Raw genomic sequence first — 24,248 nt, 5'->3', positions numbered from 1 at the left:
CGGAAGTGCACTTCCGAATTATGCAGAAATTGTGTTTTTTTTTAATATTTTTCTTAACAGTCTCGTATTTTTAATTAAACGAAAACGCCAAATAAAATAAACGACATATCAACAAAAAATACTAATATAATAAATACAAGCTGAATAATATATACAAGCCGAATAAAATAGTAATAGTGTGCGAAATACAACCCGAATACAATAAAATCCAAGAAAAATAATTCGGAACCCCTACTGTGCATGTCTAACCCTAGCTCCCTGGGACCTCCTCTGCCTCCTATACGCTACAGTGACTAACTTCAGTCACATGGCCACTTGGTTTAATACTTTTATCAAATGAAAAACCGCTACTGTTAGCTAGCTAATTACAAGTGGTAACGTGAGCCATAGCTTGTGTGGCTGAAGGGACTTGTTGTTGTTTAATTGCTATTGGCTGAATGAAATATTAGGTACCATTATATCTTATAGAATAGAAATGCTGCTGTGGATTTTACTTTTGGCACAAAGAAAAACGTAAACTTCCACTTGCCTTTGAAAGAACATGTTCTATGATGTATCATTGACAAATGAAAGTGTAGAGTATGAATATATCTTAGTAAAATAACTGCCACTGTACATGGTTGTTCAATTAAAAAAAAGAAGAGAAAACGTGGATTACTCCCTCACCTATGAATGGAAACTTCATGATGCTGGCTAGTGGCCAAGGGAAAAACGAGATGACGACACGGCTACTGTTGGTAGCTGGTAATGCAAAATGAATCGTGGAATGCCTTATAAGTCATTAATGAGAATAGATAATGTACACATATATGTTTAGACTAATTAGTAAATAAGCATGATTGAATGAAGTTGATTTGTTTATGTAAACTAATATGTCCCTAATAGAGATGGTAATTGGATTGTATTTCTATTATGGTTCTAAAATTTGAAATTTGAATGATTAGTTGATAAAAATACTAATGTTTTGTTGGTTTAATATGAAAGTGAGTAAACCGTATGAAATTGACAAATAGTGAGTTAGCATATGATAGTGTTAATTAATAGTGTTGATTGAAATATTGGATTGGAATTGTGTGTTGACTATTATATGTGAATAATGCTTATGTGATGAGAATGTTGTGTACAATATTGTGGATAATTCATTGAGTGAATTATTGTGATATGCTAAATATTAAGATGGTAGAGATTATCTTAATTGTATATGTTGATTTACATTGTACATACATTCATATCATGGATGCCTTGAAACAAAGGTGGTTTGCTTTGAAACAAAAGCAAGGCTTAGATTCTAGAGTGAATCGGAAGCGGTAAACTATAAGTTTACGTTTTGGTGGGCTTTGATCTTGTCCGGATCGGAAGCGTGGCTTGGATTCTAGATATTGAATCGGAAAGCGATGAAACATTGGGTTCATATCTCGGTACCACATGCATAGTGTCACATATCTTGCATTGAGTCACATTAGAATTACGCAATATTTGATTATATGCTTTGATAGTGTTATGACATGTGTTTGAGATTAATGATTGAAATGAGCGATGTTTGAGTACATGTTTGGTTACCTACGTGGCTATGTGATTCATGGTAGTTGTGTGCATAATTGAGAATATAATATTGGTAATGAATCGATACTTCCCTTGTACTTGTTGGTTACTTGTTAACATGTGAATTATATATTGTCTTATTATTATTTACATGATTATGTTCGATGTGATCAACTTCTAGAATTATTAATTTAATTATTGCATTCCGTTATACTTTCTTCATAATGGTTTGTATTCTCACCCTTCTGTTTTAATGTTGCCCTCGTTTGGCGACATGCAGGTTCTGAAGTTTAGTAGCCGCGTGTGACCTAGCCGAAGGTTCTTCCTTGGTTATTCACTACTACATTTTTGGCCTACGGCCACGCTAAATTGTTCCACAGCTCTGGAACTGTGGCCAAATACACGCTTTTGCCATGGTTTTCAAATCGTAGGAATATGTTTTAAAATATTGAATCCGGAGTGTGAAACTGTGGCCTTTATGTAACAGTAGATATTTTAAGCCGCAATTAAAAAACCGCGGCCTTATAATTTTCATAATTTTCAAGTCAAACTGTGGCCAAAGTCCCAAAAAAACCCCTCCAAAAGTTCCCTCTTTTTTTTTCGTTTCTCTCTATATCGCCACAGAAATAGAAAAGAAAAGAAGAAGACGAGACCCTAACTCTCCATCTCCATCTCCGCTACTGCTGCCACCTCCATCTCCGCTTACAGGTTAGTTCACCTTCATCTCTACTTCACCTTCATCTCTGCTTCAAGATTTCACCGAAACCCTAATTTATGCTTCAAGATCGAACCCTAACTTTCATCCTAAATCTTCCCAAATCTTCATCCCAGATTTCACCGAAACCCTAACTCTCTTCATCCCTTAATCCCAAATCTTCTTCAAGATTTCACTTTCCCTCTTTCCTGGTTTCCAATTCCCTCTCACATTTTGTCAAAAAAAATCCCTCTTACCCTAAAACCTTTCCCCTTCTTTTCGTTAACAAAAACAAAGGGTATTGATATGGGATTGCCGGTTGTTTGACATTATCGCTTCCTAGTTCTCGTTATTGTCCCCTACTGAGACTTAGGGTTTACCCATCATCATCAACACTCTCTTTTCAATTAATTTTTTCTGACGCATCTCTCAATTCATCACCAGATTTTACACTATGGTAAAATTCTATGTTCCTTTTATCTAATTTTAAATTCAATATGATACATGATTCTTAGTCATACGGGGTTTTTTTTGTCATGAATGGATTTCATAAGCGGCTTATTATGAATGACTGAAGATCTGATTTCATAAGCTGTTTTTTTAGTCTCTAAGTTTGTTTTCTGCAAATTGATTTGCCGTCTTTTATTGCAGGGAAAATTGCAAAATGTTTATCTATTCAATTGTAATCAAATCTGTTTTTTATTGCAGGGAAAATTGCAAAATGATTATCTATTCAACTGTAATCAAATCTTCAACAAAAAAATTATTCAATGACCTGGATTTGGATTTAATTGTCATCCAAACTGAGGTAATTTCATATCATTCCTTTGCTTAGCGTTTATTCTATTTCCAGACTTTGTGTGGACTTTATACTGATAAAATATATTGTTTTAGAATCTCAACAATGGAGAACTTGGGCCTCTTGCTTTATTCAAGCAACATGGCGGCGATATTGTAAAAAGAAAGTTATGAAGCTTTGTCAAAAGGAAGAAGAAGAAACAAATAAGTTTGAAGGAACTCACGGGAACTCTGGCGGCATTTCCTCCAGCCTTGGCGCTGCCTTAATGAAAAGTCTAATAATATTCCTTTGTTTCATTAGGTTGTTTCTCAAGATGTTTATTCTTTGCATAAAACTTCAACAAGAGATGTAAGTCAGTTGCAACTTAAATTTTTAGTTTTTTAATTTAGCAGTTTAGTTCTGCAAACTTTATCAAATTGATATTGACAACCACCAATATATCCAGATTATTGAGTATCAAAACCATTTTTTTATAATCTCTAACAGACAGACCCTAAATTTATATATCTTATCAATATAATGAATGAATATTCCCTACTTTGTTAATAGCATTGGTTAACTTTATATGATTGGAGCATGTGAAACGTGTAGCGTCAAGGGATTTCAATGCTAGAAGTACTGAAGTTCTACGTGAGGTGAGTGCAGGTAAAGTATTGTGCAGCAAGACATCACTCCAACCATGCGTGAAATTCTGGTTGATTGGCTTGTGGAGGTTAGTCCAGATATCGTATTAGACACGGTTTGAATAAACAACTTAATTAAGTGCTTATAGCATAAGCCCTTCAATCTGAACTGCATCAATTTTTGGTTGTTGATTGGATTTGTTGGAATGTTGTTATATTCTTTTTCAGGTTTCTGATGAATATTAACTAGTTCCAGACACACTCTACCTTACCGTGAATATCATTGACCGGTTCCTTTCCTATAGCGTGATTACAAGGCAGAGGCTCCAATTGCTTGGTGTTACTTGCATGCTGATTTCTTCGTAAGTACAATACTTTGTAATTTTCCTTCTTGGTGAATATTGGGACTTTGATATGGAAATTGACACGGCATTAAGTTTTACATTTTCTACCGATAATGTACAATGTTTTTTTCCGTTATCACAAGGAAATTCTGAGTTTCTTTTCTTTTCTTTCATAGCTTGAAGTAAGTATGAAGAGATTTCTGCTCCCCCGCTAGAAGAATTTGTCATAATTACGGATAATACGTTCATAATGACAGATATATGAAACACCAAATAATCGGCACTTGATAGATTTTGAAAATGGAGAAAGAGGTATTGAATGTTCTGCCATTTGAGATATAGTTTTGCTAGTTTGAGTTAGTGCATTTACGGTTATACGTGATCCACTATTGGCTTGTTTGTTTAGAAAGACAGTGATTCAAAATGCATGCAGATGGTTGTTCCAGATTATGAAATTCAGTATGTTAGTACTCTTTTCTTACTTTTATGTTTTTTGTTTGATTTGTTGCTTGCTATGTACCATGCAGGAAAAGCCTCACTTATTCCAATTTGTTCCAAATGAGAAGCAGCTGTTATTTTGAGGTCGGACGTTCTCTCAAATTTTTGTCTATAGATTGCTTTTATTGATGGCTTACAACATCTGTAATGGCATATTCCAGGTCTGTCAAACTTGACATGTTTGAGTTTTAGACGAAAAGATTCAATATCTTCTCAAGGAATGAGTGCTTTCTCTGGTCTTGTTAACATGGTCAAGTTGGATTTGGAGAGATTCCCTGGGATTCATTGAGGCATTGTCCATCTTCAAGGTTGGTTCTAAAGTGTAACTTTGTGTGAAAAGTATAGTTTTACCAGCCAATGCTCTTTAGTAAACTTCAAATACTCTAGTTATTAAATAGTGATATAGGCTTCATATCGGCATCTCTCAATATGAACTTTGTGTGAAAGGTTTGTTGTCAAGACTTTCTTTGATGCTGTTAGTGTATTTCCACTACTGAATAGTCCATATTCAGGTTATTGGCTTCATTTTAAGGGTTTTCTGGATAGATTTTAGGATTTTAGTCAAGTAACTATGCTCAGATGTATGCTTCCAAAGGTTATGCTTAGACGTATGATGTTGACCACTTTTAAACTTTCTGTGTTACATTGAATATGCTGTGTTACATTTAAAGGTACTGAATTGTTGTTACTCATAATTCATAAACCTCTCCTTTATCACCATATAATATTATAAAAATATCTTATTGTTATTTTTATATTAAATTATAATGCAAAACTATATACTATATGATGAGTCATATTAAAATGTAGAAAGTTTGGTAGTGGAAGTCATTTCACATTGTTATGTTATGTTGCATTATTTCTTCTTGGGTCCACACGCATATCACAATAAGTATATATCTTTATATAAAGTTCAAATATAATTTAATCAACGTACTTATATCATTTTAATTTTTTTTATTAGTATTGATGAACAAAATGTCTTTATCTAAAACTATAATAGCATTTTACTTTTTTGTTTTTGAATTCTAAAATTTATGCCTTAGGTGGAGAATATTGTAGTAATTGGACACAGCTGCTGTTAACCAATTTGAACTGGTGCATCTGATTTATGTCTTGTGTTTGTTTAATGTTTATATATTATTAGGTGTTATATATGTGTTCATTCTCAATGTGGTTACCTTTTTTATGACAGAATGAGCTAGCATTGGATGAGAAAAGCTGTAAGGAAACAATGGATCTGTTTGGAGAAATCAAACATCTTGTGGCTAATGTTTCGTTAATGGGAAACGGGACGGTACACATTGAAGAATTAGAATGGTACTGGTTTGCTTTTATTCTATACTCTATCAAGAAACTTACTCAGAAAAACGAGGAGAATGGGAAGGAAGAGATTGAGAATACCGATCTTACCTTGTGCCGAATATTGCTTTTCTGACCTTTATCTAAAATTACTACATCCATGTCATGTGAATTGTACTGATATCTCATGTATTTTTCACAATTAATTGGTACTTGTCATACCCTAATTTTTGACCCCCCTGAGATGACATATCTCCAAGATTTTCATCAGGTCAAGACAAGTACCCAGAGCAGTCAATTTCTCCATCTGGTACCTAATCGAGGATGCTCAAAGACAAGAAAGCTCAGGCAAAGGATCAATCAATACAAGGATTAGTCTCTAATACAATCATGGGGCTCAAGGACTTCATTTTTCTCATCTATGATTGATTAGACATCCAGTCATTTAAGCACAGGTTTACTCAGGTCACCAGACTAGGGTTTTGAGCCTATCAGGGACTGAAATCAGGGATCACATTTGGGAAACCCTAAAAAGCCTCAGAGGGTCATTCAAAGACATCAATCATCTTCAAATACCTCATATGACAAGATCTACTGGACATCACACTTCAATTCAAAGTCTACAGTCATTATTCTCACATGGTCGACAAATTAGGGTTTTGACCTAATTCACCAAGATAGTTGACTTTTAATCAGGGCATGAATCCAAAACTCAAGACATGATTCAAGGATCTCTACTACCTCAATATAATCCATTTACATCATTCATTTGAGGAGAAGATCTTGTTTCTACGCAAAAGCCCAAAAATTCACTTTGTCAGGAAAAAGTCAACTGTAAAGGATCATCATTGACTTTTAAGGTTTTTGGTCAAAAAATGACTTTCAAAGATCAATATCATCAATATATGGATGTCAAAGTCATTTGGCCAAAGAAATTCAAAGAAATTCATCAAGGAGCGAAAAGTCGGGAATTAGGGTTTTTGAAGGCATGGTGAGATCTCAAAATTTCACCTACACAACTCAAAAAAACTTCCAACATGAAAGTTGTAGATCTTGCAAAATAAAACAACATCTTACAAGGGAACTTTTTCCAAAAGATCAATCATTTTTGAAGTTTTGGAAATTTTGAACTTTAGGTCATAAACACTTAGAAATTTTTCTAAGTGTTTTTAACCTAGTTTTCATCCAACTTTGGGCTCATTTTTCACAAATTTCCCAAATGATTCTGAAGAAGACATAAACTAATGATTTGAAGTAGATGTTTAGGGCTTTCCAAATTGTGTTCAACCTTCTCAAAATTCAAATTGAGCTAGGAGTTATGCTTGTTCAAAGTTGGCCTCATGAAGTGAAATTATAGGTCATGCATCATTTTGGAACTTGGAAGTTTTGTGCACATGACCTCAAATACTGATGCTACATGACCCATAATACATCTGCAAACATGCCATGCATCCATTTTCACCATGCCATGATAATTGAAGAAGATTCCTAAAACAAGAACATGTGATTATGTAATGATTACATTTGAGAATTTATGGCAAAATGATGAATCACCCAAGGAATCTTCTCACCAGCCAATTAGAGCTCACTTTGCATCTGAATTGTCCCCTAAGATCAGATAGAATCAATGGATAGGGGAGGTGGCTCGAAAATGCAATGATCACACTTGGATATTCTTTGAAATTTCTTCATGGCTAAGAAACCAAACTTGCTTCACTAAGCAAGCTCACTCTCCCAATCAGTACTGAGACATTTGCCTATAAATAGAGGCCTCATTCTCATTCAGAAAACACACCAAAGCAACCATATTCCTTGCTTTCTCTTTCTCTCCTCTTGTTCATTGTTTTTCAAAGTTCTTTGGCAAGAAGAATCGTTTTCTTCAAACCAGAGCTTATCTTTGAGAAGTGAGCATTCTAACATCTCAAGGGAGGTCATTTGAGGTGATCCAAGCACCTGGATCACTTCTGTAGGTGGAGGAACACCATTGTTGCTCTCACTTTGGAGCATTTGCAGTTGGAGGTCCATGGAGTGATTCAGAAGGTTTCAAGGCAAGCCAATCATCCAGACACACTCCTCAGGTCATAGTGAAGCTAACCAGATGGCTGCAGCTCATCTGTAACTCCAAATTCAACAACCTCCATGTTCACTTGAAGCTGAAATCGAGGGAGGACCATAGAGCAATTCAGGAGGATTCAAGCTTCCATAAGCATTCAGTTATCATCATTGAGTCTCAGGGAAGCTGTTGAGATCATTCATTCAAGCCCAATTGCTCTCAATCATCCTCACGATCTCCATTTTCAGAGGTAAGTTTCTGAACTCCACCTCTTTAATTTAAGTACTCTTTGTGAAATAGCTCGATTCTATCTTGTTCAGCATCATCAGAGGATTGAAAACCCTCTATCATCATCCATTTATCTTTCAGTATAGTCATTTAATTTAATTTTGAAATTTTAGGGTTCTTCACGATTTCTGGTAAATTAGTTAGATGTAGTTAATATTAGTTCATGTTAGTTACATATTTAGAATCGTGAGTGAATTTAGAGCAAGTTTCATGTTTACATCGTGGCAAATGGTTGAGAAATGAGTGAGTTCAGAAATTCAAAAATGTTGAGCTTGAGGTTGAAGACGAAGATGGTGGTGGCGCGCAAATTTGAATTCTCAGGGGAGAGTTTATTTTATTTTGAAAGGTATGCGTTTTATTAACGACTGAACAACTTGCCCTAGTGGCCACACATGCGCCCTTAGTCTCATCATGCCACAAGTCTGGGGTTCGAATCCCCCTCGCCCCAGACTTTTTGTTTCATTTATTTTTCAATGTTTTGCTACTTGTTTTAAAATATAATGAATTGAATGCAAGTTACTATCACCACACGCGCGTTGGCTCAGTGGTGTTTGTTTTGAGTGTGTAACCTAGAGGGCGTGGGTTCAAACCCTCCAAGGGCCAAAACTTTTTTTTTCACACACAATTTCTTTCATTTTCTCACAAACTTCACATATTTATTTAACCTATCAAATTAATTTATTTTCACTTCATTTTTCACACACTTATCATTTAATATACCTATTTTGTGAATAATAAAAAAAAAATCATAAAAATATTATTTATTTCATATATTTTTATTAGGTTTAAAATAGTATATTTAAGTGTTTTCTAAAATACTTTAAATACATATATTCACTTTGTTTTAACCTAATCATTTTGTAAATAAATTTTATGATAAAACCCTAATTGTTTAGGTCTTAATTAAGTAAAAATCTTTATTTTTACTTTGATTAAGTTGACTTTTGTCAATATTCAAAACTGTTTTCAATCTCTGATTAAACGGATGATTTAGGTTTTCAAACAACAAAACCTCATATCATTCCAAATCATTTTCAAACTTTTGTCATAACCAGTACTGTAAAGTACTGGGCCTCTAATAGAGTGTAAGTCCCAAAAACCTTCTCTTCTTAGCTTGTTTTCAAAACTGTATTTTCAAAATCTTCTTTCTGTTTTCAAAACATTCTTCTGGTATTTGAAGGGCATTATTCCCGGTGAAACTCTTCAGATACCTATGTGACCTTTGTCCATCTTCACTTCTTCTGTTTTCAAAAACCATTAACTGTTTATCATATATATTCAACTGTTATCAACAAAACAACAAAAATACTGTTGAGGCTCTGTACATACTTCTTCAAAGGCCTCCACTCCATCCAGGTTAGGCTTTACAAGCTTTCAATTTACAGTCTTTGTTTAAATTACTGTCAAATATAAACTGTGCATATATACATATATTTGTTTAGGACTACGTTTGAGTGTAAACCCTAGGACAGTAAACTATATATATATATTATAGGAATATGGCCTAGGATTGAGAATGTCTTCCCGGTGAAGGCTCTTTCCTAATTAGAGATCTGTAGTTCAAAGCCCCAAGATGAATTATTCCCGGTGAAACATCTTGGCAAAAACCTTAGAATCCAAAAATAATAGGGCACATCCACCCAAAGAGGAATTATTCCCGGTGAAACCTCTTACCCATTTGCTTAGAGCCAAAATAAGTTCAAAACTACATAGCTTTCTCTTGTGCTATAACAAGGACCCTCGATTAGCCTCCTCTTGGGCTTTGTACAAGGACCCACAGGCTTCTTAAAAGCATTTCCAGCTTCCTCTTGAGCTTGTATACAAGGACCCATCAGGTTTCTTATAAACATAGGAACAGGTCTTTAGTCACCTTTTAGCCTACCCTGGTGAGTTTCTTCCAATTTAAACCAGACTTTAAACAAGCTAAGTTTGTCTCAATTTTACATTGAGTACACCTTTTGGAATGAGAGACATGGACACTCTCTGTCACCCTTATCTTCATCAATCCTCCTTAGTAGAGTCTAGGATCTATGTTTTGGTCATCCTCAGCATTGAGTCAGCCTTCATCTTGGGCTTTAAACAAGAAGTCTCCACTAGATAATCTTTCTGCCAATCTTTTCATCCTTAATAATTAATGGAGTGCTACCCAAATTAATCATTTCAAAAATCCCTGGAAAGGGTTAGCCTCCAACACATTCTTTTATTCTTTAACAAAATCCCTGGAAAGGGTTAGCCTCCAAAAATCAGTTAATAAATAAAATAAAGGTTCATTTCTCTTAGGAGATAATTTTCCCAAAAGAGTCAAAACCCCTGGAAAGGGTCAGCCTCCAAAACAAACAAAAACATGATAAAGTCAGTCTTTTAGTAGACAAATTCTCCAGCTGAGTCAAAATCCCTGGAAAGGGTTAGCTTCCAAAGAAAAACAGTCTTTTAATAAGTAAAATCTCTCCAGTAGAGTCAAAACCAACAAAAACAGTTAGCCTCAACCTTGGGCTTCATACAAGGCACCAAATAATAAAACTCCCCTGTCAAGAGTCAGCCTCAACCTTGGGCATTGTACAAGGCAGATAATAGAGTCTCCCCAGTGAGTTCTTCATTACTCAGTAGCCACAACCTTGGGCTTTGTACAAGGCAGATAAATCATATTTTCATGTGTCAAAGATTCCTAACACTTAGGATCTTTCCCCATAGAGTCATCCATACTCAATTCATTAAAAAAAGAGTCCGCCACAACCTTGGGCTTTGTACAAGGCACATCAAAATAGAGTCATAATCTAAAAAACCCAATTTTCTCAGCAGTCAGCCACAACCTTGGGCTTTGTACAAGGCACACAAATAGAGTCTCCCTAAGTAGAGTCAGCCTCAATTCTGGGCTTTGTACAGAACACCAAATAAAATCCATTAAATAGACTTTCCCTAAACAGAGTCAGCCTCAATTCTGGGCTTTGTACAGAACACAAAAATACCCTGTAATTAACCCCCAGTGGAGTCATCTCCCAGAGTCAAATAATCATTAATTAATCAATCAAAAAGCCTCAAGCTTGGGCCTCATTCAAGCCAGCTAAAGTCAAATCTTTTATACAGTAGATAGACATAGCTTATCTCTATAGAGAGATATTTTTACTATTCTACCACATTCAAACAAACAAACATTTCAATTTCAATTTCAATTTCAATCAAGTCTCCCATTTAGGATTTTGAAAGGCATGAGCTGGCAGTAAAACCCAGACATGTGCTAACTTTCCCTAATTTGGACGAGCATCTTTCTTTCATTTAAGAGGCATCTGACTGGCATACTTGTACACACAAGTAAGGTCCCCCTCTTGAATGAAATGAATTCAGTTATTCTGTCACTCCTTCAAAATGTTTGTGGTAGAATAGTATTAATACCTCTCTGTAGAGATAATTTCATGTCTCTTTACTGTAAAAAGAGATTTAATTCCAAGCTTCAACCTTGAGCTTCAAGCAAGGCACCAAAAATCATTAATTTCCCTAGTTAGTTCCCCGAACTACATTAAGCTCTGACTTCCACTAGGGATATGTAGGCATGAGGTTCACAAGGAATCTCAGCGAGCTAATAAAATACCAAAAATAGTCAGTCTGTCTATCTGTCTGTCTTTTCAAAATAATTCAATTCCTTCTCCTAATACAAAGGAGAAACTTTCCCAATCATTAGCAATAAGCACAAACACAAATGACACAGAGAAGGTTCCTGTAGAGTACTACAGATATGTAGGGTGTTTAAACACTTCCCTATGTATAACCGACCCCCCGGACTCCAGAATTTCTAGTCTAGGTGAAATCCCCACACTTAGCAAACTCCTAGGGTTTAGTTGAGATCTTTTTTCCCCTTTCCTACTCGTAGGACAAATAAGAAAGTTCGTGTGATATCGTAGGAAGAACTGAAACAAAATTCATCCCACCACGGGCGCATTCTCCTTCCAAATTTCGCGTGAAGGGTCTAGCGTGCCGTCCTCCCAAGTGAAACGGGGAGGTAAAGAAAACGACACCACAGTACTGAAATCAGTTTTAGTGATTGGAATTTGAAAATGAAAATTGGGCAAGAACTTAAATTATTTTAGTGATGGTTATTTTAGTTTACAATGTTATATATATATATATATATATATATATATATATATATATATATATATATATATATATATATATATATAATGACATATTTATGTAATGATACAGAAATAAACCGTGGCAAGATAAATGGTTTAGAAAGCATAACATATAACAACGGTTTTAAATATGTGGTCATAACCAAACTGTGGCTATATCTTGAACCAAAACTGCATCGTAAACGTTAAATTGAAACCGTGGCTTTACCATATAGCCACAGTTTTGCAGTCATGGCAAATACGAACCGCGACCTTAATCAAGCTACCTAAACCGTGGCCTAAAAAAGCCACGGTTGTCAAAAAGGCGTGGTCTATACCAAAAAACCGTGGACTTTACTTTAGGCCACGGCCGCATACTCCACCGTTGGATTTCCGTGGCCAAACCGTGGCCTCAGCGTTACGCCACGGTTATTTTGCATATAGCCTCGGTTTCTTGGGCGTGGCAGGAGACCTTTTTTTTGTAGTGATTGGAGACTAGGTAGTGAGTCGATGCTCTGGTCACGTAACACTGGGTAGATTAGGTGTGATTAACTGCGCCACTGCATTCCGAGACTGATTTGTACCAGGAGGACCTAGAAACACATTAACCCCACTTAAAGCCTTTTTTAGGACGTAGAGCGGTGATTACGGAAGTAATTGTCACGCACATACTACACTCAGAGGAAACTCTCTTATAGATACCAGTCAACGTATCTTTAAGGTTGAGCAAAAACTCTGAGACCCCTAGAACCCGTTCTACAGGTACAAAAATCCTTAACCTTAGTTTACCATTGGGGCGGGATTCGCGTTTTGACTTCATGACCACTATACCCTTCAACGCCATGTTTGTTTAAAACTCTTGTGTGTGCATTCATGCATTCATGCATCATTCATTAATAAACAACTAAAACAAAAAGAGTCTTTTTCGAGTCGTTTTTCAAGGAAACTAAATAACGAACGTTTTGAACTTCATAGAAAGAGAGAAACGGAGAAAGGACTTAAGGATCTATACCATGGATTACGGAAGAAAGAGAGCTAGGAAATACACCTTCAAGATTCCCCAGGTCGAGGAACTGGGAAAGCTCGGAAAACTGGTGGTCAACCCCCAGGCTTTCAAGGAGAAGTATGGAAAACTTCTGCCTTTGCTCAATACCAACATGGTGGATGGGATCCTTCCCACCTTGGTGCAGTTTTACGATCCAACGTATCACTGCTTCACCTTTCCAGATTATCAGCTCATGCCTACGTTAGAGGAGTACTCTCGTCTGATTGGAATACCCGTGTACGCGCAAGATCCGTACTCCGGTTTGGAAAAGAATCCTGACGACATTATCATTGCTGCAACTACTCCTTTGAACGTAGTCGACATCAGAACTCATATGGTGAGTAGAGGAGGAATTCAAGGATTGCCCTCCAAATTCTTGTTTGATCAAGCTCGGTACTTTGTCAGCATCCAAGATATGAGTGCTTTTGAGGAAATCTTGGCTTTGCTTATCTACGGGTTGTTTTTGTTTCCTAACATTAACGATTTCGTCGACATCAACGCAATTAAGATCTTCTTAATTGGAAATCCAGTTCCAACCTTGCTTGCGAATGCTTATCACTCTGTGCATTCAAGAAACTTGCAGCGAGGAGGATTAATCACATGCTGCGTACCGTTGTTATACGAATGGTTCGTTTCGCACCTGCCAAAGTCTAGCACTTTCTGGAATATGAGGGATGGCCTTTACTGGTCACAGAAAATCATGTCTCTCACTCATACAGACATTGAGTGGTGTAGTCCTGACAACGACGAAACCAAGATCATCTTCAGTTGTGGAAGTTTTCCCAACGTACCCCTTATTGGAACTAAGGGAGGAATCTGTTACAATCCAGCTTTAGCCCGTCGTCAATACGGCTATCCTATGAAAAATATACCAAGTAATATCCAATTGGAGGGTCTGTTCTTCAAGAACATCGACGATCATGGAAACATGCTGAAGAAGGAAATTGTCCAAGCCTGGCGTCTTGTTCACAGCAAAGGGAGAAGATTGTTAGGAAAACATCTTTGCATCTCCCTGGATCCTTACCTTCAATGGGTACGCGTCAGAGCATTCAAGCTCAGGATGCCATATCAACATCAAGAACCTATTCCCCTGAGGGAACCAATTTACCTTTTCTCCACCGATGTTGAAAAACTACAAGAGGCATTAAACAAGGTATGCCAAGAAAGGAATGCTTGGAGGAACAAGTATCGAATTGTCAACACGGAAAATGTTGAGATTCATAACATCCTAAGAAGGAAGGATGAGTTACTTGAAGTGCTCGATCGACAAGTGATACAATCATCACTTTCTCATCATATCCCTCCTGCTTCCTGGATCATCGATCAGCTCACGTCAGAGAACGCTCAGCTCAAGAAACAGAAGAAGATGTTAGAACGTGAAGTCGGCTCATCATCAAAGTTTTAGAGTCCTTTCTCTCAGTTTCTCTGTATTTCCATGTTTCAAAGTGTGTAAAAACGGCGTTTTCGCTTAATTAATAAAAGTTTGATGTTTCATAACGTAATTATGGTGTTTCCTTGAAAAATATTAACTTAATTGCATATCATACATCGCTTTAGTCGTACGCACTGACACGAGAATTGTCGCGGATCTAATAGTCACTTTCCTTTCTCCAGAAAGAGAGGAGGAGAAGGAGGTGAACCAAGACTTCCAAGCTGTCTCATCCATACAACACTCGTTCAAGTCGCAAGAAAAGAATGGAAGACTTTGAGCAAGAGAATGAAGAACTCAGAGAAGAGATTAATACTCTCAAGGGTGCTGTTGAAAGACTCAATAGTATGGTAGAAGCCCTGGTAGTTGCGCAGAATCGACCAACGCCAGAAGAACCGCAAAGGACTGTGGTTTCCGAGGTCGTTTCTACTCCTATTCCTCAGTATACCATGCCGCCTGATCGACCTTGGGGCATGCCGTATAACTTTATTCCAGAAGGGTACATACCTCCAGCTTCTGAAGCTCCAAAAGTCACCATGGATATGCGTCCACCGGAGGGTTACAAACCTCTGGAAATTGAAGTTCCAAGAGCAACGGCAATGGGTTTCGCACAACAGAATGCTGAGATACCAAGATCTGCTGTCATGGCTTCTCCGCGACCGATTATGCATACTTTTCCCCCGCAGGGAGGGCAAGTATATCATCACGCTCCAAGTGAGGATGCTGGCGTGTATGAAAGATTGGACGAGTTCCAGGAACAGTTTCTGCAAATGCAGAAGAAACTCAAGACTCTCCGAGGACAAGATCTATTTGGAAAGAATGCTGCAGACCTCTGTCTGGTTCCAAATGTTAAGATTCCTCACAAATTCAAAGTACCAGAATTCGAGAAGTACAAAGGGAATTCATGCCCACAAAGTCATCTTGTAATGTACGCTCGAAGAATGTCAACTCAGACTGATAATCAACAATTGCTCATTCATTATTTTCAAGACAGCCTGACTGGTGCTGCACTCAAATGGTACATGAACTTGGATAGTTCAGAGATTCGTACTTTTCGAGACCTCGGAGAGGCCTTCGTCAAACAGTATAAGTACAATCTGGATATGGCTCCCGACAGAGATCAACTCCGAGCCATGACTCAAAAGGATAGAGAAAGCTTCAAGGAATACGCTCAGAGATGGCGTGAAGTTGCTGCTCAAATTTGTCCACCACTTGAAGAGAAAGAAATGACAAAAATCTATCTCAAAACTTTGAGTCCATTTTACTACGGACGAATGGTTGCAAGTGCACCAAGTGACTTTACCGAGATGGTAAACATGGGTGTACGTTTAGAAGAAGCAGTTCGAGAAGGACGCTTGAACAAAGAACCAGAATCTTCTATTGGTCCAAGGAAGTATGGAAGTTCTTTTCAAAAGAAAAAGGATCAAGATGTCAGCAATGTCTTGCACAAAGTCAAGAAGAAATTCCAACCTCAGGTTGCAACAATAACTCCGGTTGTTAACTCAGCGCCAGCTTATCAACCTCAGGTCTCGCAACAACAAATTCAACAAAGGTCGCAGCAACCTCAGCAGCAGGTTCGACCTCCAAATTACAACAATCGGGCTCCAAGGTATCCTGCCTTTGACCCCATACCAATGCCGTATGCAGATTTGTTTCCAACATTACTGGCAAAAGGACTCATTCAGACAAGAAGTCCTCCAAATCCTACAAACAGTTCCTCACCATGGTATAAGGCTGACCAATCTTGTCCCTATCATCAGGGGGCACCAGGTCACAATATTGAGAACTGTTTCCCTTTCAAGATTGACGTCCAACGATTAGTGAAGAGCAGAATGCTATCCTTCAAAGATACTAATCCAAACGTCCAAGCAAATCCTTTACCGCAGCATAAAGAAGCTTCAGTAAATCTGATAGATCAACACCCCAATGTCATTCAAATCTACGACATTCGTCAGATAGGGGAAAATCTTGTCAAGATGCACGCTAAACAAGCTGGGTACGGTCATGTACCACCTCACAACTACTTCACATGTGAAATTTGTCCAAAGAATAATCAAGGATGTGTTGTAGTTCAAGCTGCATTACAAGAACAAATGGACTTAGGATGGATTCAACATATCCGAGTCAGAACTGAACATGACATCAACATGGTTCAAGGATGTCCAGGAGAATACAAAATCTACAAAGTTGAAGATCTCGAAGGATCGGTAGTCAGGTTCCACAAAACTTTAAATGGACTTGCCTACTTTGGAACGGATTTCCATCCTTACAGTAGATGCGAAATCTGTCGAAGAAATTCACGAGGATGTTTGCGTGTTCGCAACGACGTTCAAAAGCTGATGGATGACAATACCATTGCTGTTCTTGCCAACAGAGAAGATGATGAAGTCTTTACCGTATCTCCTCAGATTAATCAAGTTGAACCAACGCAAGTTAAGTATGACAGCCGGAAGACGGCAATTGCTCCGTTAGTCATCTACTTACCAGGTCCTGTACCGTATGAGTCCAGCAAGGCTATACCATACAAGTACAATGCTACATTCATTGAAAATGGTAAGGAAATACCATTACCGTCTGTTGTCAACATTGCTGATGTTAGTCGAGTCACCAGAAGTGGACGAGTCTTCAACAGAACAACAGAAAATGTGGAGAAACCTTCGGAGGAAGTACCACATAGGCAAGATAATCATCCGACCAATGCTGTTCAAGCGAAAGAAAATGATGAGATCTTGAAGTTAATCCAGAGGAGTGAATACAACATTGTAGATCAATTACTACATACTCCGTCTAGGATTTCTGTTCTTTCCCTGCTATCGAGTTCTGAAGCTCATAGGGAAGCTCTACAGAAAGTTTTGGAACAAGCTTTCGTAGAACCAAGTGTTACTATAAGCCAATTCAACAACATCGTTGCCAACATCTCCGCCGGGACTAGCTTAAGTTTCTGTGACGAAGATCTTCCTGAAGAAGGAATGGACCACAATCTTCCACTTCACATCTCAGTTGGCTGCATGGGTGATACACTCACAGGAGTCCTAATAGACAATGGATCCTCTCTCAACGTCATGCCTAAATCAACATTATCAAGAATATCTTTCGAAGATTACCCTCTAAGAAAAAGTCATGTCATCGTCAAAGCATTTGATGGATCAAGAAAGTCAGTTTTCGGAGAAGTAGATCTTCCCATAACTATTGGACCTCAGACGTTCAAAATCACTTTCCAAGTTATGGATATTCCAGCACAATACAGTTGTTTGCTAGGTCGCCCATGGATTCATGAGGCTGGGGCAATTACTTCAACGCTTCATCAGAAACTGAAGTTCATAAGAAATGACAAATTGGTAACCGTATGTGGAGAACGAGCTCTGATTGTCAGCAACCTGTCATCATTCTCCGACATAGAACCAAAAGAAGTTGTTGGAACTAAATTCCAAGCACTTTCCTTAGACAAAGGAAAGGAGAAAGCAGCGTCTATCTCTTCATATAAAGATGCAATCTAAGTTATAAAGGATGGCACTACCAGTGGTTGGGGGCACATTAATATTCCTACCAACAACAAGAGTAGAACAGGAGTTGGATTCTTTCCAACATCATCAAAAGCTATTCCAGGGATTGAGGTAGTTCTCCCTATTCAAGAAACTTTCTGCAGTGGAGGTTTTCTTCAACCTGTTCAACAAACAGTCAATATCATCGATACGGAAATCACCGATGAAGAGGAATGGTTATCCTATCTTAACAAAGCGGGATACATCTCCCTATCAGAGTCTGAACCACTTTGCTGTTATCCGAATGGAGAATCTGAAAGTAAGACTCAACCAAGCAGTGATGAAGTTACTGACAGCTTCACCACCAGAAGTCATGGTTCATCAGAAGAAGTTCCTCTTATCCCCGAAGAAACTTGGGATACATTAGGAGAACCAAGCGGAAAATTCGATTACATGGTGAAATACTCCGCTCCTGAAAGTTCAAGAATCTCTCTTGAAAACATTGTTCCAACTGGATGGAACATTGATTATGAGTACCTCTCTCAGCCAAAAGAGATGTATAACCCTTGCTATTCATCATCAACATCTGGTGAAGTCATCATTGAGGATTATATCCCCAAGTCACCTTCCGAGGCTACGGATCTAGAGTTCACATATCTAGTCAATGCCATCTTGGGAGAAGAGCAAGACCAAAATACAGAAGAGGATGATCTCGAAAGTGTCTCCGACAACGAGTCTCTCCATTCAGAAGATTGGAAGTTTCCTCAAAAGAAAAACCGACATACTCCACTTGGAAATGGGTATGCTCACACCGCTCAGTCTGCTGAAGTAGAAGAAGATCGTCTGAGTGTTGCAAAGACAGTGGTTGGTAAATCAAGACCTACACACAGGCCAGCTTAAGCCTAAGGTTCCAGATTACTTAGTGCACAATGGGGTTCGCCACTACTGGACAGCTGTTGAAGTTTCAACTGTTGTTCGCACTCCTAAGTAGGAACTTTCACCGTTATTTTGTCCTCTCACCATAGCCCAGGGTGAAGAGATGTTTCATAGGGCTTTGCATTTTACTATTTCTTAGGAAAATGTCCCTCTTTGCTTCGCCCAAAGCAATAGAGTTTTGTTTTATAGGGTCTTTGTTTTAAGAAATGACTGTCAATAAATAAAAATGTCATTCTGTTCCTTCGTTTAGCTTTTCCTTTTCTTTTTTCGGAAATTGGTAATCCTAAAAAACACCTTAAAAAACATCAAAAACATTCCATTAACTGCATACACCGAGTCTTCCCTCGTTGTCTAAATAAAACTTATCACACATATGCAGATTAATCATAAAATACCCCGTTGAAACGTACGACCGTATGACTTCTCCAAGCTTTGAGTTTCCTGTATTCGAGGCAGAGGAAGAAGAAGACGAAGAAATATCAAAGGAAATTTCACGACTACTTCAACAAAAGGAAGAGGCCATTCAGCCATACAATGAGCCTCTAGAGATCATTAACCTTGGTTCCGATGGAAACAGAAAGGAGGTTAAGATTGGAGCTTCGCTCAGTTCAGAGATCAGAGAAAGTTTGATACAGCTGCTCAAAGAATTCTCAGATGTCTTCGCTTGGTCTTATCAAGATATGCCAGGGTTGGATACCAGTATAGTGGAGCATCACTTGCCATTAAAAGCAGAATGCCCTCCGGTCAAGCAAAATTAAGAAGAACTCATCCGGAGATGGCCATGAAAATCAAAGAGGAAGTTCAAAAGCAGATCAACGCAGGTTTCCTCGTCATTTCAGAATACCCTCAGTGGTTAGCTAACATTGTTCCCGTTCCTAAGAAAGACGGAAAAGTCCGCATGTGCGTCGACTACAGAGATTTGAACAAAGCTAGCCCTAAGGATGATTTTCCTTTACCACATATTGACATGTTGGTAGACAGTACAGCAAAATCCAAAGTTTTCTCATTCATGGACGGATTTTCAGGATACAACCAAATCAAAATGGCACCTGAAGACATGGAAAAAACAGCTTTCATTACCCCCTGGGGCACGTTCTGCTATCGTGTTATGCCTTTTGGACTAAAGAACGCAGGGGCAACTTATCAAAGGGCCATGACTACACTTTTCCATGACATGATGCATAAGGAAGTGGAAGTCTATGTGGATGACATGATTGCCAAATCAGAAAATGAAGAAGATCACATACAGGATTTGACAAAGTTATTTCAACGCTTACGGAAGTTTCAGCTTCGTCTGAACCCCAACAAGTGTACCTTTGGTGTCTACTCAAGGAAACTCCTTGGTTTCATTGTCAGCAAACGAGGAATTGAAGTAGATCCAGACAAAGTCAAGGCAATTCAAGAAATGCCTTCACCCAGAACCGAGAAACAAGTTAGAGGATTTCTTGGACGTCTGAATTATATCTCGAGATTCATATATCTCATGACAGCAACTTGTGCTCCTATTTTCAAACTTCTACGGAAAAATCAAAGTTGCGTCTGGACAGACGATTGTCAGAAAGCGTTCGACAGCATTAAAGAATATCTGCTCGAACCACCCATCTTGTCTCCTCCAGTGGAAGGAAGACCTTTGATAATGTACTTAACCGTCTTAGAAGATTCCATGGGTTGTGTCCTTGGACAGCAAGACGAGACGAGAAGAAAAGAGCATGCCATTTACTACTTAAGCAAGAAATTCACTGACTGTGAATCCCGCTACTCCATGCTCGAGAAGACGTGTTGTGCTTTGGCCTGGGCTGCCAAGCGTCTCCGCCAGTACATGATTCGACATACTACTTGTTTGATCTCTCCTATGGATCCAATCAAGTACATCTTTGAGAAGCCTGCCTTAACCGGGAGGATTGCCCGTTGGCAGATGCTGTTATCAGAATACGACATTGAGTATCACGCACAGAAAGCCGTGAAGGGAAGCATTCTAGCTGAGCACCTGGCTCACCACCCACTCAATGGTCATGAATCTACCAGTTTCGACTTTCCGGACGAGGACGTCATGTACCTCAAGATGAAAGATTGCGACGAGCCACTACCAGACGAAGGACCTGAGATAGGATCCCAGTGGGGCTTAATCTTTGACGGAGCTGTCAATGCTTATGGACGAGGAATTGGGGCAATCATTGTTACACCTCAGGGTACCCATATTCCATTTACTGCCAGATTAACTTTCAAATGCACAAACAATGAGGCCGAATATGAAGCTTGCATCATGGGTCTCGAAGAAGCCATGGATCTAAGAATCAAACACTTGGATGTATATGGAGATTCTGCTTTGGTCATCAATCAAATCAAAGGAGAATGGGAAACACGCCAGCCTGGGCTAATCCCTTACAAAGACTACGCGAGAAGATTATTACCATTCTTCGACAGGGTAGATTTTCATCACATTCCTCGTGAAGAAAATAATTTGGCTGATGCATTAGCCACACTCTCTTCCATGATTAGGGTAAATCATTGGAATGATGTTCCTCAGATCGATGTTATGCGCCTGGATAGGCCCGCTCATGTTTTCACAGTAGAAGCAATCATCGACAACAAACCATGGTATCACGACATCAAGAACTTTCTTCAAAAGCAAGAGTACCCTCTTGGGGCATCAAAGAAAGATAGAAAGACTTTGAGAAAGTTAGCTTGTAGATTCTTCCTGAATGAAGATGTTCTGTACAAGAGAAACTTCGACATGGTTCTGCTCAGATGCGTTGACAGAAAAGAAGCAGAAATACTCATGAGAGAAATACATGAAGGTTCCTTTGGTACTCACACCAATGGACATACCATGACCAGGAAAATACTGAGAGCAGGATATTATTGGCTGACAATGGAATCAGATTGCTACCAGTACGCAAAGAGGTGTCACAAATGCCAGATCTACGCCGATAGAATTCATGTGCCACCATCTCTTCTCAACATACTCTCTTCCCCTTGGCCTTTCTCCATGTGGGGAATCGACATGATTGGAATGATTGAGCCAAAAGCGTCCAACGGACATCGCTTCATCTTGGTAGCCATAGACTATTTCACCAAGTGGGTCGAAGCCGCTTCATATGCAAACGTTACAAGACAAGTTGTCGTCAGGTTTATCAAGAATCACATCATCTGTCGCTACGGCATTCCTAGCAAGATAATCACTGACAATGGGTCAAATTTGAATAACAAAATGATGAAGGAGCTTTGTGAAGAATTCAAGATTGAACATCACAACTCATCTCCTTACAGACCAAAGATGAATGGAGCTGTAGAAGCAGCTAACAAGAATATCAAGAAAATCATTCAGAAGATGGTCATCACTTACAAAGATTGGCATGAAATGCTCCCGTATGCTCTTCATGGTTACCGTACATCGGTACGTACTTCGACTGGAGCAACTCCTTTCTCCCTTGTATATGGCATGGAGGCAGTCCTACCTATAGAGGTTGAGATTCCATCAATGAGAGTCTTGATGGAAGCAAAATTAACAGAAGCCGAGTGGTGTCAAAGCAGATTCGATGAATTGAACTTAATCGAAGAAAAGCGCATGACAGCTTTATGCCACGGTCAGCTATATCAACAAAGAATGAAGAAAGCTTTCGACAAAAAGGTTCGACCTCGCACAATCAAAGAAGGCGACCTTGTACTAAAAAAGATTCAATCTTTTCTCACAGATTCGAGAGGGAAATGGACTCCCAATTATGACGGCCCCTACGTGGTCAAGAGAGCTTTCTCAGGAGGAGCCTTAATACTCACGACTATGGATGGAGAAAAATCACCCGTCCTGTGAACGTCGACGCAGTCAAGAAATACTTCGCCTAAATAAACAAAAGAACAGCTCGCTAAGTTGAAAACTCGCAAAGAGCGGCTTAGGCAAAAAAGAGCGTCTCGGTGAATTGAAAACCCGAAAGGGCGATTCAGGCAAAAGTTAGAGACATAAAAAAATAATAATCAATCCCGGTAGACTTAAAACCCGAAAGGGGTAGTTTACGCAAAAGTTAGGGATATATGGCAAGTAACTGTGTTCAGGACAAAACTTGATCATTCAAAATCCATAGCGGAGTGTTCATCAGCAATAGGTCATCTTCTACGAAGCACGAATACAGCGCAACTTGGAGTGGAAGGGAAAGATAACGGTCGTCACGTTTCATCGTAGCCCTTTTCCCGAAATTTACCAATTTCCAACTTTGTAAATACTCCATGGAATCAAGCATTTGGCTGATTACCATTCCATATATAATAATTTGAGCCTTGTGCTTTCCTTTGCAATCTAGTCTTTTTCAGTTTCTTGAAATGCATTTTAGGTTTAAACAGTCATTTTCTTGAAACAAATGTTTTCATAAAATAAAATGAATTTACTTGCAAAAATAAAGGTGAAATTTCTTTCTAAGGTTTACAAACAATAGGAAGAATGCAAATAGTTGCTCCGAGAACGGTCGAGACTCCGGGAACCAAGATTTCCCCATGAGGTCGCTTTGCGAACATCTCCCGATGACGGATCTTCACTTCAATTCATATTACTCACTTCAGACAGCGGACAGCTGATAACCAGATATTCCCAACAGAATTCGAACTACAGGAAGGGGACATCTTCTGATCAACAAGAATTCAAGTCGCATCATAGGATTTTACATCCGCGACAATTTTATTCACATTCACTTTACATTTTATAATTGTCATAATATTCATGCATACATTACAATTGCATAGTCAAGACAGGCTTTGATCATGAGAATGCCCGAGTCATGAGGGCATGAATTCAAGTTTCCCCTGCAAGTTCTGGAGAAACTTTTTCCTTCAAGACAACAATCCATGCAGAGAGATCTCCCCAAGCAAGTCAACAGATGGTAGTCTCCCTCAAAGAGATAGTTTGTTCACTTTTGGAATTCCTCAGCCGAGATTCTCCCACAAAGCGACACTCGACAATCTTATTCAGATAAGATAGTCTATTTCGCATTCCCCAGAGGGTCGATGAGCAGTTCTTCTCCAAGTAGGGTGGATTCCTCGACATAATTGACAAGTGGACGTTTTTCCTCCTAAAAACAGTTTGGTATTTCCCCAGCGAGGTCGAAAGGTGCCACTT

General features: G+C 38.6%; 1 long non-coding RNA gene across 2 annotated transcripts; it reads left to right on the top strand.

The window, feature by feature from the left end:
- The first annotated feature begins 2,174 nt into the window (after positions 1–2,174).
- On the top strand, positions 2,175–6,036 carry LOC131617150 (uncharacterized). 2 transcript variants are annotated; one of them, XR_009288451.1, is made up of 9 exons: positions 2,175–2,693; positions 2,945–3,044; positions 3,131–3,383; positions 3,611–3,747; positions 3,887–4,020; positions 4,179–4,314; positions 4,530–4,584; positions 4,662–4,808; positions 5,696–6,036. It is a non-coding gene; the product is annotated as an uncharacterized LOC131617150 (long non-coding RNA). The 2 variants fall into 2 exon arrangements; XR_009288452.1 differs by having other exon boundaries at positions 2,177–2,250.
- Positions 6,037–24,248: the final 18,212 nt, after the last annotated feature.

This window comes from Vicia villosa, linkage group LG7 (assembly GCF_029867415.1).
Source record: "Vicia villosa cultivar HV-30 ecotype Madison, WI linkage group LG7, Vvil1.0, whole genome shotgun sequence".
Classification (NCBI taxonomy): domain Eukaryota; kingdom Viridiplantae; phylum Streptophyta; class Magnoliopsida; order Fabales; family Fabaceae; genus Vicia; species Vicia villosa.
This window is presented reverse-complemented; position numbering and strand designations above follow the sequence as displayed.